Raw genomic sequence first — 14,564 nt, forward strand, 5'->3', positions numbered from 1 at the left:
TCTATGACTTGCCCATTTTCTTGAATCTCTCTTTTCTGATCATCAGTTAAAGTGCCAGTGGGAATTACATAGACATTCTCAACATAGCTCCAGCGTTGAGCACCCAAACTCTTGATATAGATCTTCATTTTGTCCTTCCATATTTTGAAGTTATCTCTATTGAACTTAGGACCTTCCCTCTTCATCATTAAGGCAAGATCTTTTACCTCAAGCGGTTAAGCTTATATCACCGAGGACCTGGAGTTGCTCTGATACCAATTGATGAATAATGATGAACAACAGATACCCTAACTGGAATTGAGAGCGGGGGTGAATCAGTACAGACAAAAACTTTATAACAACTTATCAAGCTAAAACAACACTAATCGGTTATCTTCATTACTAAATCTTAACCATGTCATTACCGGTTAAACATAGTAAGACTTCAGACAACATAGACCGATAAGTCTAAACACTTCAAATACATTTAATACTTGATAGCTACTTCACCCATAAACATATGCATGTGGTGTGTCAACAATACCATAACCATTAGCTCTGCATACATAATCACTTGAACAAAGAATACTTAATCATCACATGAAAAATACACAACTCATGACAGATTTTTCACATCGAAACACAAATGGGAAAAACCACGGTGGGGATGAATAACCACAACCTTGTTTTTGAACTCTTTTGAAGCTCGCTCTGTTTGGAGCCTAGTCTGGTTTAAGACATTACAATAAGGTTCTACTAGGAACCGATCCTATTAAAGATCACTCGGTTAAGGGATGGCAATATACCCTATTAAAGGTTACCTTGCTAGAGGATTTAAAGAACTCAATAAACTTGAGTCACCTAGTTAGAGGATTTACAGTAATCCTATTAAAGCTACCTATTAAAGGGATTTTCCTTCTGTTGAAATGGTTAGAAGACAACTGGTAAAGCTTTGATCTGATAACAACACTATATGCTAAGGCAGATCCTTTTCAGTTCCTCTACACTGTAATCACACTTTGCAGTTTTCTCTTACTGGTCTGGAAAGTATCTCATCACTCGGATACACACACAACATTTTCCAACAACTCACAATAACAAACATCATCGACCTTATAGACAACAATTAGGTCGGTAGTATAAACCCTAAACCCTATGCTTTTTAGGTTTACAATACAAGCGGTCCAATCCTGACCGTTCAAATATTTTGCATAGAGCAATATAATTTCAAATAGATCACAAGACAATCTGCATCATCCATTCTTCACCGCACATAGAAATCAGTAACTCGTCACGCTTTCTTCTCATACTGTTAAGAAGAATGTTCATTCTCGAGGTAGACATTTAATGTAGTCGATCTTCACATGCAAGATCCTTAAGGAAATCCTTCACATGCACAAAGATGACATGGCATCATGATCTTATCTTCATCTCTTAGCTAACTCATCACAGAATGTCATCAGTTGCATCGCACAAGCGAGATTGCCAAACTGGAAACCCTAGAGCTGAGGCTATCAACCGATAGTCACACTCAGTAAAACCCCAACACCGGTTCATTGCATCTCTTCATACTGGTTCACCAACTTCTTCCAATCTACATACCGGTTCACTTGCACTTATTGACATCAATGACAACATACATTATCATCATATCAATATGTTGGTTCATCATATGCCAACATTAACTAGTTAGTTAACTGATTTGATTTATTAGTTCTGATTTTCAACATGTGTTGTAGGACTCTTTAATTGAAATTCAATTTCATTCTTATTTGGATTTGAATTTTGATTTTTGAATGATGAAATTGAAATACACGTTCACTTGAAATTTAATGAAATTCAAATTTGGGAATTTGGAATTTGATGAAATTAGTTGAAATTCGAATTTGGGGATTTGGAAGAATAAATTAATTAATTAAATAATTTAAATGAAATTATTTAATCATCAAAAATGGAATCAATTAAATAATTAAGATTATTTAATTAATGAATTAAATCATATTTAATTAAATAATTAATATTCAGGAAAGGGTTAAATGATGAATTGATGGAGAATTGGAAATTGAATAATTAGTAATGTGAAAGGTGATGATTGAATTAATTTAGAAGAAAAAAGATTAATTAAATAATTAATGAATTACTTAATTAATAAGAGGAATAATTAGTGTGTGATTAATGAGTCATTTTTTAGGTGTCTACATTTGCCCCTTTTTGATACAATATCAAAACTACATTGTTTCAAAGAAAACGAAAAAAATTTGCCCCAGTATGCCCTCGTGAAACTTTGGGTGTAAATATGCCCCCTCGGAGAATTAGTTGAAAAAATTATGAAATGAAGACAATTTTAACAATTTCACGCTAGTGAGCATTCATGTCAAGTTTTGTGTGATTTCGAGTCCGTTTGATCTGCCTACATGTTCTTTGAAGTTTAGGGGGACCACGACTGTTAGAGTGAGAAAAAACCTAATTTTGAGCTATAAATAGGGATTTTTATTTTCATTTTCTCATTTGCTTTCTTTGAGTTCATTGAGTTCCGCCTGATATTTGAGCTTTCTTGCATCTTTGTGAGCATCATGGTTGGTCATAGAGTACGATTGCACCTATCAAATCGAGTATGTTCATATGAGATACCTATTAGCACTTGAGGCATGACACATGTATCACCCTAAGTTTTCACCATCAAAAGTAACCCGCAACTTGTTAGTCCATCATGAAAATACAAAACTACAGGGAACTCAAGCTTCAACCAATGAAACAACATGAAATAAAGCAAATAAAATGATTATACCTTCATGGATTATGTCTCATTGTGTCCTAACCCCATTGTTCTTGGTTGAATATGATTTTCTCTTAGACAAGCACCAGTAGCTTCCAAGTTGGAAAGTGTGGAATGTACTAATAGATGATATGATATGCAAAAGCTATGCTATGAAAATGATTTATGCTAATTTGCTCAAAAACTCTAAAATTCTTAGACAAATGAACTCACGGATGCAAAGATTAATGTAAGGAAGTTAAGTAGCGGAAACAACTTCCTACACTAACCTTGAGAGGAGGGTAATGCAAAACTTTTTTAGATCATTACAACAGTTACAGAAAATAGAAATAGATATAATAGCAATCATACCACAACACAATGATTTACGTGGGGAAAACCCTTTCGGGAGAAAAACCCCACCCTCCAAAAGCAGCTCAATATTTTATTCAGCAATCAAAAACAGATTACAACATACTTGCAGAGCAAGCTCTTCGTAGGAGAACCACTAATCAGAGATTCAGAGGCAACTCAATAGCCATAGGACTCTTACACACAACCTCTATCTCACACACCTCATAAATAGGAGATACAATACAAGAAACCGTCAAACGGTATTACAAAACCATGGGCTAAAACCACCCAATAAGGTGTAGCCGACCTTATCTCCCTTCTAGACGCCCTATGACATGTTAAAGCACACATCAACATGTGTCGCTCCCCTTTACAGCTCATTTATGTATCCGATACAAATTATTTTTCCTATTTCAGGAGTACAAACTTCCGGAGGCCATAACTTGAGAACTGGGTGTCCGATTGACGAACCGTTTGAAGCGCCGGAAAGCTCGCGAAGTGCTCTATCACCTCGTAATTGGCTTCGCCAGTTACGACCACTTTTCAGGGTGTTTTGGAGCCTCTAAAGTCCCCAAAATTAAGTTTAAATATTTTATTGCACCCCTCCAAGACGAAAACATTAATATCTTCAAAACTAGCTGTGACCTTGCGACGCAACTTTACCGGAATGCTTATCTAACCAACCAGAAGCTTTAGGGAGAGTTTCGCACCATTTCGTGCTCAAATGAAAACTTACTATAAATAGTAACCTCGCATAAATGCAAGGTTGAGACACCATTTTTCCCAACAAATCTCCCATTGTCGAACACCTTGCAAGAGCGGAAGGGAATGTCAACACAATGAATCAATTGCTAGGGGCCATAAGATCCATAGACTCTGAACACCATCTGAACTTCTCTGTGCTCACAGCCTTAGTTAAAGCATCTGCAACATTCATCAAAGTTTCCACCTTAACCAGCTTCACCCTACCATCTTCGACCATATCTCTAACAAAATGATACTGAACATCAATATGTTTGGTCCGGGCATGAAATGTCGGGTTCTTAGCTAGGCTAATTGCACTCTGACTGTCACAGTAAACTGTCACTGTACCTTGTTTTATTCCAATATCCGAACACAGTCTCTTAAGCCAAATGGCCTCTTTACAAGCATGAGTAGCTGCCATATACTCTGCTTCAGTAGTGGATAAAGCAACCACAGCCTGTCGCTTACTCATCCAACTAATTGCACCATCAAACAAAGTAAACACATAAGCACTGGTGGATCTTCTGCTATCAATATCACCTGCCCAATCTGAATCCACATAACCATGGATATCAAGGGAAGTCATGTCTCCAACTGAATTACCATGATAACACAAAGAATACTCTGAAGTACCCTTCAAATATCTGAAGACTCTTTTGACTGCATCCCAATGAACTCTACCAGGATTAGACATATATCTAGAAAGTACTCCCACTGCTTGGGCAATATCTGGTCTAGTACAGACCATAGCATACATCAAGATTCCAACCACACTCTGGTAAGGCACTCTACTCATGTCTTCCATCTCAAATGGGGATGTAGGACAATCTGAAATAGATAGTTTCATTCCAACTGTAAAAGGAACACTCAATGGTCTACAATTCTGCATGTTGAACCTCTGTAACACTGAATTCACATACTTACTCTGGCCTAGCCATAGCTTTCTGTTCACCCTATCTCTTCTAATTTCCATCCCAAGAATGTGCTTTGCTGCACCAAGATCTTTCATTTCAAATTTAGCAGCGAGCTGAGACTTCAGTTCTGAAATCATACCTTTCCCTTTACCAATGAATAACATATCATCAACATACAATGCAATGAATAAGAAATGATCACCATAAGATTTATAATAAACACAGTGATCTAATTTAGAACGTTCAAATCCCAAACTCAACACATATGTATCAAATTTCTGGTACCACATCCTAGGACTTTGTTTGAGGCCATACAAAGATTTCTTCAATTTACAGACCAAATTACTTTTGCCTTTCACCACATAGTGCTCCGGCTGTGTCATATAAATATCTTCCTCCAAATCACCATGAAGGAAAGCAGTTTTCACATCCATTTGCTCAACCTCTAAATCATAAGCAGTAGCAATAGAAAGAAAAAATCTAATGGACGTCATTTTTGCAACAGGAGAAAATATCTCACCGTAATCAACACCCTCAACCTGAGAGTAGCCTTTTGCAACCAAACTTGCTTTATACTTCTCAATGCTTCCATCTGAACCAATCTTTTTCTTGAACACCCATTTACAACCAACAGGTTTTCATCCTTCAGGCAATGGTACAAGATCTCATGTATCATTCTTTTTCAAAGCTGCCATTTCTTCCTCCATAGCAATCTTCCAGGATTCTGCATCATTCATACCTAATGCCTCTTCTATAGATTTCGGTTCATCCACACTAGTATTCAGAGAAAAAATACATCTCCAATCATCAGGTGAATACCTTTCAGGTGGTTGTCTATGTCTTGTAGACCTTCGAACAAGCTGAGTTGGAGGTTCTTCCTCCTCTTTTGAAGATTCAGAGCTAGACGAGCTCTCCTCAAATTCTTGCCTATCTAGGGGTCTCGATTCAACTCTTTCAGGTGTAGAAGGAAGTTGAATCACATCTTCTTTTTTAGTCTGTTCTGGCAGCAATGTAACAGAAGGAGACTTAATTTCTCTAAAAATAACACTTCTACTGTGAATTACCTTTTGTGCAACAGGGTCCCAAAGCTTGTATCCTTTCACACCATAACTATACCCGATGAAGATACATTTCACAGCCTTGTTCTCCAACTTTGTTCGCTTCTCCTTTGGCACATGTGCATATGCCTCGCAACCAAAAACTCTAAGATATCTCAATGAAGGCTTGTGACCTGACCATGCTTCCATAGGCGTTTTATCAACAAGAGCTGATGTAGGAGACCTGTTAATCAGATAGCAAGTAGTGGCAACAGCTTCAGCCCAAAACTTTTGTTCGAGACCAGCACCACTCAACATACTCCTAGCCTTCTCCATCAGTGTCCTATTCATTCTTTCTGCAACTCCATTCTGCTGTGGAGAATACGGAGTTGTCTTCTACCTGTTAATTCCACAGTCTTTACAAAATCTATCAAAATCATTAGAGCAAAACTCACCGCCATTATCAGTTCTCAAACATTTTATTTTCTTTCCAGTCTGCAACTCAACCATTGCTTTAAATTCTTTAAAACGACTAAAAACTTCAGATTTACTCTTTAGAAAATATACCCATGTCCTTCTACTAAAATCATCAATAAATGAAACATAATATGTGGATTTTCCAATCGAAGAGACATCTACTGGACCAAACACATCAGAATGGATAAGATCCAAAACACCACAAGTTTTATGAGAACTCGAGTAAAACTGAACGCGGTTTTGTTTTCCATAAATGCAATGCTCACAGAAATCAAAGTCAAGATTACAATCATTCAAACCTTCAACAAGGTTTTTATTTTTCAAGGTCCTTAGACCCTTTTCTCCAATGTGACCAAGTCTCTGGTGCCATAACATAGTCTTCTCTACAGGTAACTTTGCTTCAGACGAAAGAGCACCCTTAGGTACCCAAAAACCATTTCCATCTGCTGAAGGTGAAACCTTCAAATCTTCCAGTGAAGTATCTGCAGATTTACTTTTTACAGAAGTGCTATTACACTCAACAGTGTATGCTTCAAGCTTATACAAAGTGCCAAACCTGACACCTCTAGCAACTACCATAGCACCCTTAATCATCTTACATCCTGCTTCAGAAAAGACTACCTGCACACCTGCATCTATCAGTTTGCTCACAGATAACAGGTTTCGTTTTAATCCAGGGATATGCAGCACACCATTAATCATTTTTATTCTACCATCAGAAAACCTGATTCTAACTTTACCTCGACCAACAATGTCTAGAGGTGAATCATCACCCAAGTACACCTTACCTCCATTAAATCCTTCATATTTAGAAAACCAATCTCTATTGGAAGTCATATGAAAAGATGCACCTGAGTCAATTAGCCAGGCATCATTACCTGCATGAGTCGCTAAAGCCGCAATAAATGCATCGCCATCTTCCTTGTCAGACTCAGAATCAAAATCGAACTTTTTCTTTTTCTTCTTCTTCTTTTCTTCTTTGCAGTCCTTACGGATGTGACCCGGTTTACCGCAATTCCAGCAAATGACTTTGGACTTTCCAGGAGATTTTGATCTCCCTTTGGATTTGGACTTGCCGTGCTTCTCATTCTTCTTGCCTTTCTCTTTAGGTCTTCCACGAACGGTTAGGGTTTCCTTTGAACTGATGGATACCTTCCTTCGCATCTCTTCACCGAGTAGGGCACCCACCATGTCTTCAGATTTCAAAACAACAGAAGTACTACCGATAGCCATAACAAGAGAATCCCACGAATCAGGCAAAGAACAAAGCAAGATCTGACATTTCTCCTCCTCGTCCATCTTAACACCGATGGATACTAATTGAGCCACCAACATATTGAATGCTTCCAGGTGGTCTGCAATTCGTCCACCCTCTTCCATCTTCAAGGAATACAATTTCTTTCTTAAGAAAATTTGATTTAATAAAGATTTCACTTGATACATCTCACCAAGCTTAGTCCATAGCTTCTTTGCAGAGTTTTCTTCATGGACATTGATTAGAACAGAGTCTGCCAGGCACAGTCTGATTAGACCCTTGGCTTTTCGGTCCATAACATCATACTGAGCTGCCGCAGTAGGATCTGAGGGCCTTTGGACATTCGCATCAACAGCATCCCAAAGATCTCGATCTATTAGCAGATCTTCCATCTTCAGCTTCCACATCTCAAAATTACTTCCATTAAATTTCTCCACCTCTATTCTCCCTGACGAACTCACCATCTGAATATTCCTGCAACAAGATCAAAAAGTGTCTTCTGCACAAGCTCCCACTCGAATCTGGATTAGTTCAAAAAACCCAACTGCCCACAATTGAAACCAAAGGTGATCAGGCTCTGATACCACTTGTAAGGAAGTTAAGTAGCGGAAACAACTTCCTACACTAACCTTGAGAGGAGGGTAATGCAAAACTTTTTTAGATCATTACAACAGTTACAGAAAATAGAAATAGATATAATAGCAATCATACCACAACACAATGATTTACGTGGAGAAAACCCTTTCGGGAGAAAAACCCCACCCTCCAAAAGCAGCTCAATATTTTATTTAGCAATCAAAAACAGATTACAACATACTTGCAGAGCAAGCTCTTCGCAGGAGAACCACTAATCAGAGATTCAGAGGCAACTCAATAGCCATAGGACTCTTACACACAACCTCTATCTCACACACCTCATAAATAGGAGATACAATACAAGAAACCGTCAAACGGTATTACAAAACCATGGGCTAAAACCACCCAATAAGGTGTAGCTGACCTTATCTCCCTTCTAGATGCCCTATGACATGTTAGAGCACACATCAACATGTGTCGCTCCCCTTTACAGCTCATTTATATATCCGATACAAATTATTTTTCCTATTTCAGGAGTACAAACTTCTGGAGGCCATAACTTGAGAACCGGGTGTCCGATTGACGAACCGTTTGAAGCGCCGGAAAGCTCGCGAAGTGCTCTATCACTTCGTAACCGGCTTCGCCGGTTACGACCACTTTTCAGGGTGTTTCGGAGCCTCTAAAGTCCCCAAAATTAAGTTTAAGTATTTTATTGCACCCCTCCAAGACGAAAACATTAATATCTTCAAAACTAGCTGTGACCTTGCGACGCAACTTTACCGGAATGCTTATCTAACCAACCAGAAGCTTTAGGGAGAGTTTCGCACCATTTCGTGCTCAAATGAAAACTTACTATAAATAGTAACCTTGCATAAATGCAAGGTTGAGACACCATTTTTCCCAACAATTAAGACTCCTAGTTAACTATAAGATTAGCTATTAGTTTCAAAAATGGCTTAGGAGACCTCTATTTATAGATTTTGAGTGCATAAGCTTAGGTGGAAGAGATCAACGATCATGATTAAATCTTGATTTTTGGATGGCTATGAAATAAGAGGTTGAGATGTGAGAGATAAAGGTGGAAGATGTTCTTCCTACACCTACAGGATGCAAGAAAAGATGGAGGGAGAAGCCAAGTGTCAGAAGGCTCACCTTGACTGAGGATGAAGACTTGAGAGAGTATAGGATAGTTGGAGAAAATTTAGGAATATGAGGACAAGTGGACAAAACTCCCTCCAAAGATGTAGAAAGGCTAGAGAAAATATAGGGAAGTTGAGAAATGTGTATACGTACACATTTTTTTATTTATGATTTGGAAGTTGAAGATAAATGATGTATTAATATTTAAACATATAAATATATTTAGCCACATGATTGACGAGTTGGAAAAAGAGGAAGTGATGTGGAGATGAGGTGAGTTGGAAAGTGGTAATTAAATAATTATGAAATTATTTAATAATGGAACTATAAGATAGTGAATAACACACAAATATGATAAGGAATGATAATTAATATTAAATATTTAATTATTGGCTTAGAAGAAAGAGGGATAATGAATGAATTAATTAAATATTTCAACTCAATTAATTAATAGAAGAATATTAAAGACTAATGAATTAAATAAAATAACCTTTTCAAATTAATTATTTAATAGAAGAATAATCATTAAATAAATATAAAATATTTATTTAATTTCTCATAGCCAATTTTACTTGTATACATTTTGCCCCTCCTTGAAATGATATTGAAACAACATTGTTTCAAAGATTAAATCAAGTCTCAATGATTCCCCTGACGATGATGAAAATCCTGTTTGTGTGCCCCCTCGAGAGATTGATTGTGAAATTTTGGAAATTTTGATTGAACAATTAATCTCATGATAATTGATTGAAAAGATTTGAAATAAACCCTTCAATTGAATTTATTTTTGAAAAATAAATAAAATTGCCCCACTTAAAAAAATTAATTACCCCTTCAAAAAATAAAAAAGGGTAATAATAAAATTAACCATGGCCCATTTTTATCTTCATTTGCAATTTGTTAGCTTTTGGAGAGAATAAATTATCATGGAGTTCTTAGTTGGCAAGATGGTGATCCTATACGAGAACCACAGATTTGAGTGCGTTTGTCGATATCAGAGACCTGTTGAGTATGACCCATCAGTGAGTGACATATCCCAAGCTTAGTTTTAGCTTTCCATACAAGTTTTCTGTATTTTTCGCATGATTTGGGGCAGCTTTGAAATTTTTTCATTTTTTGAACTGTTGTTTTTCACTTTCCTTGTCTAGGTTAGTGCTTACATTCAATAGGTTAACACTTTTATTAGTTCAATGCATTTACGTTATGTGTCCACACAACCATGATGTTTTTTAGCAGTTTTTCTTCTGAAGGTCGCACAAATGTTATGCTAGTTAGCGCATTTGATATAATTCCTGCTTTTGCATGATATGATTCTACATTTGCGATGTGGGTTAGCATATTTGTGAAGATTAGCACCTATTTTCATTAAGTTAGTGTTTTTTTTTAATTATGGCACCTTCATTAAGAATTTGAACTTTTTGATTAAGGCAATGTTTAAGTTCAGTCTGATGAATTTGTTTGGATCTTTTGATTTGTCAATTTGACTGATTGATAGATAATTGATGATGATGATCAATGATTTGATTGATTTTGTTTGATAGATAGATTTCTAATTGATTGCTTGATAGATGTTTTGATTGATAGGTGTTTGTTTGTTGATTGATGATTTGATGGGAGCTTGAAGAGAGTGATTTAGTCTCTGATAAAGAGCTTGATATGTTGATCATTTGATTGATAACATGATTTTCTTAATAGATAAGATTTGCTTGAAATGGTTGATTTGATAGGATAGATGATTGATAGACAACTTGTCTAATTAAACAGGAGAAACTTGATGTTCTCTAGTGTCGGGAGAAATTCTGGATGATGCACCATTTAGTTCTAGAGTTGAGCCAGGATGAGATTAGATATATTGATGCTTGTGGTTTGCATCACCTATTGTGTATGCCATATATTACCCATAACATGGGTCTTTTGACAACATTAGCCAAGAGATGGCATAGCAAGCACAACACATTTTACCCACCCACTAGTGAGATTAGTGTGATGCTTGAGGATGTATATAGGATCTTACACATCTTTGTGATTGGAAAGAGTGTCCAGTATGATTACCAGGATTTAGGAGGGACTAAGGCCTGCAGGGCAGTGTTTGGAGATGAGAGCATTGATGGGGGAGAGATCATATGGGAGGATATGATCATGTATTATGAGAATCTCCCAGTTATACTCGCAGGTTTTATTGGTGGATTTTATCTGCTCGGATGGCAGATCATGAGGTTTTTCTTTCAGATGGGGAGTCATTCTTTATAGCATGATGCACCACCATACTCGATATGTGTGGGGTATTTGCATGCTTGCACATTTTTATCATGATTTACATCAGGTCGTGTATGATGGTGGGGCTAGTCTATCTACTGGGTGCACACTCCTCCAGATCTAGTGTTGGGAGCACATTGTTGTCACATGGCTAGTGCATGATAGGGTTAGAGGAGATGATCAGCCATTTGTGTACTTGTACATAGGTATCATTACTCAGCGTAAGCTTGGTAAGTTAGAGTATTGGAGATGGATTCTTGATTATTTGGATACTATTATTTGGCAACCATACATTCATTGTGAGCCTTGGTTAGAGGATGCTCTTATATTACCATTGATTTTGTAGAGTAGATATCTAATCAGCTATACTCCTTTTATTATTGAGAGACAATTATTTGGTAGGATTTTAAGACAGTTTGGGTACATTCAGTATATGCCTACTAGTGTGGCCATGTATGCACGATCATACAAGGACATAAAAGATTGGAGTCCTTCTTTATCTTTTGATGTAGTGTACGTAGAGTTTTTGGATGTTCCCATGGTATCTTACGATTTGAGACCTCATATTCTAGACATGGGCATCACAACAAATTATGCACACTATCTACTTATCCATCCATTCCTTCGCATTAGTGATCCTGTGGACCCTCCTACGAGCTCAGGAGGTGAGGAGTACGATTCATATGATCCCATTGTCAGGAGGCAAAGACAAAGGCAAGAGCTCAGAGATGATCAAGAGCTTGGAGAAGATGAGAGAGATTATGGTGGTGATGGTCATAGAGGAAGGAGAGGATGGAGAGGAGGCAAAGATAGAGTTTGAGGATAAGGAGACCACTTCCTGTGGCAGGGAGAGATGCAAGTCAATTTGGTTAGGATGCAGGAAGAGGGGGTGATAGGATTGAAATAGTGAGAGGATTACCTTCTCCTAGATTGGATAGAGGTGGTGGATCAGACATAGTTCATGGGAGGGGGGTTGATTTTGGACAAATCTGTCTAGGTCCTAGGAATATAGTGGCACAAGGAGGTTGGGATGAGGGTGAGGAGGACTTAGAGGATCATGTGCTACTTATTTGTTGGTGGATTAGGAGATCCACATAGATTCAAACTCCAACTTGTGGAGAGATAGGAGAGAGGGATGATGATGAGGGTATGCAGGATGCACCTCTATAAGATGTACCTCAGAAGGAGAGTATGAATGATCTCCAAGAACAGATTGATCAGTTGAAAGTGTAGGTATAGGATCTCACTCTTGAGAGAGATAGGGTCTTGAGGAGATATCAAGATGTACAGGATACTCTCAATCATATACAGCAGGTTGGTTCTGGTACACTCTTAGCTGACACTATCAGAGCATTATTTTGGGCTGGGAAGGAGACTATGCATTAGCAGAGGTTATATGAGGATCTAGTCTCAGAGACCCAAAGAGAAGGTAGTTATGCGACCACATTTAGGATGGATAGCAGCAATGGTGGGGTTATGGGGCCTCCTCAGAGAGACATGGATCAAGGAGCAAAATCATCTGGTTCATCTTCTCATCCACCTCCATAGAGACAAATAGATTCAGGTTGTAGTAGCACCGGACATCCTTTATTTGAGACTTGATTTATATTATGAGACATTGTATTTTATTGATTATTGCTTTGAGATATCATTGTATACTTGGACTTTTTATATTTGTGATGATATGCAGACATGGACTCTACATGATGCTTTGATTCATGATTTATTATGCATGCCATTATGATGATGATGACCTATATGCATTGATTACATGGATGATGCTATGATGTTCTTTTCTTTCCTTTATGTTTCATGGTGTTATAATGAACTATATGTCTCTTATGATGTGATGATGATCTTTATGAAATTGCTATTTATGATTATATGATCTATATTATGATGATTTTTTTATGATTTAAATGATCTATATGCATATGAAAATGATTTTATGATGCTTAATCTTAAATGCAATGATGTATATGAAAAATGCTTATAATGATGACTTATGCAATGGATGTTTATTACTATTCCCTGATGTATATGCATATGATGAAATGATACTAATGAGAGGCATTTGATTTTGATGATTTAAATGCCTATGATGATTAGATGATGATGTAATAATTATTGGAAACCAATAACACTGAGACGAGGGGTGAATCAGTGTTATATCGAAATGATAATTTTTAGCCTTATTAAAACATGCATACACCAACTGGTATACCGGTATATATAGAATTGAAAGAAGTAAAGCAACCAATAAACCAATCACATAAATGAGAACCATAACACATAGATTTATACATTAAAAACCTAAAAGAGGAAAAACCAAGGTGGGATTTGTGACCCATAATATCAATCCACTAGCCATATGAAGAGGTGTTACAAAATATGAGGGGCCTACACTTGCAAGAAGGCTTACAACCTAGAGCATACTGCTCAATCACAAAAGGAGCCTCACTAACTATATAAATTCTAGACTAAAATCTAGAGAAGTGTGAACTAATAAGATAGCATATTCTATGCCAATGTACAGTTCTAGTTTAAGCTCTGTTTTTTCTAGTCTGAAACCCTAAGCCCTTTACCAAAATAACCCTTACATGAATTTCCTCACATACATGATTTCTCTAATATATTTCACATCAGATTACATTCACATATCCATAATATCCTATCATATGTCTCTTCTATCTCTCTTCTAAAAATGATCTATCAAACTATCCTATATACCCTATACAACTTTACATTCCTTATGTCGTCTTACAAAGATATTTACAATATCAAATTACATGTCGACCAAATAACATAAATTCATAAACAGTAAAATCAATTGTCGATGCCTGATCCAAGATATGTTAGCCTCCAATATCGATAACCTTTACTAAACCATGACCAAGGAAATCCTTTTGTCCTATCGATGCTGGTGTCGGTGTCAGTGAAGTATCTCTGAAGTACCTGCCAGTACACCATAGAATCAAAACATGAAGTCGGAACACAATACCATGTTGCCATCAGTGACAACATAGTGAAACCAACCAATTAAGTTTCAATTTCCAACAATCTCCTCCTTTGGCATT

This window comes from Cryptomeria japonica, chromosome 11, assembly GCF_030272615.1.
Source record: "Cryptomeria japonica chromosome 11, Sugi_1.0, whole genome shotgun sequence".
NCBI lineage: Eukaryota > Viridiplantae > Streptophyta > Pinopsida > Cupressales > Cupressaceae > Cryptomeria > Cryptomeria japonica.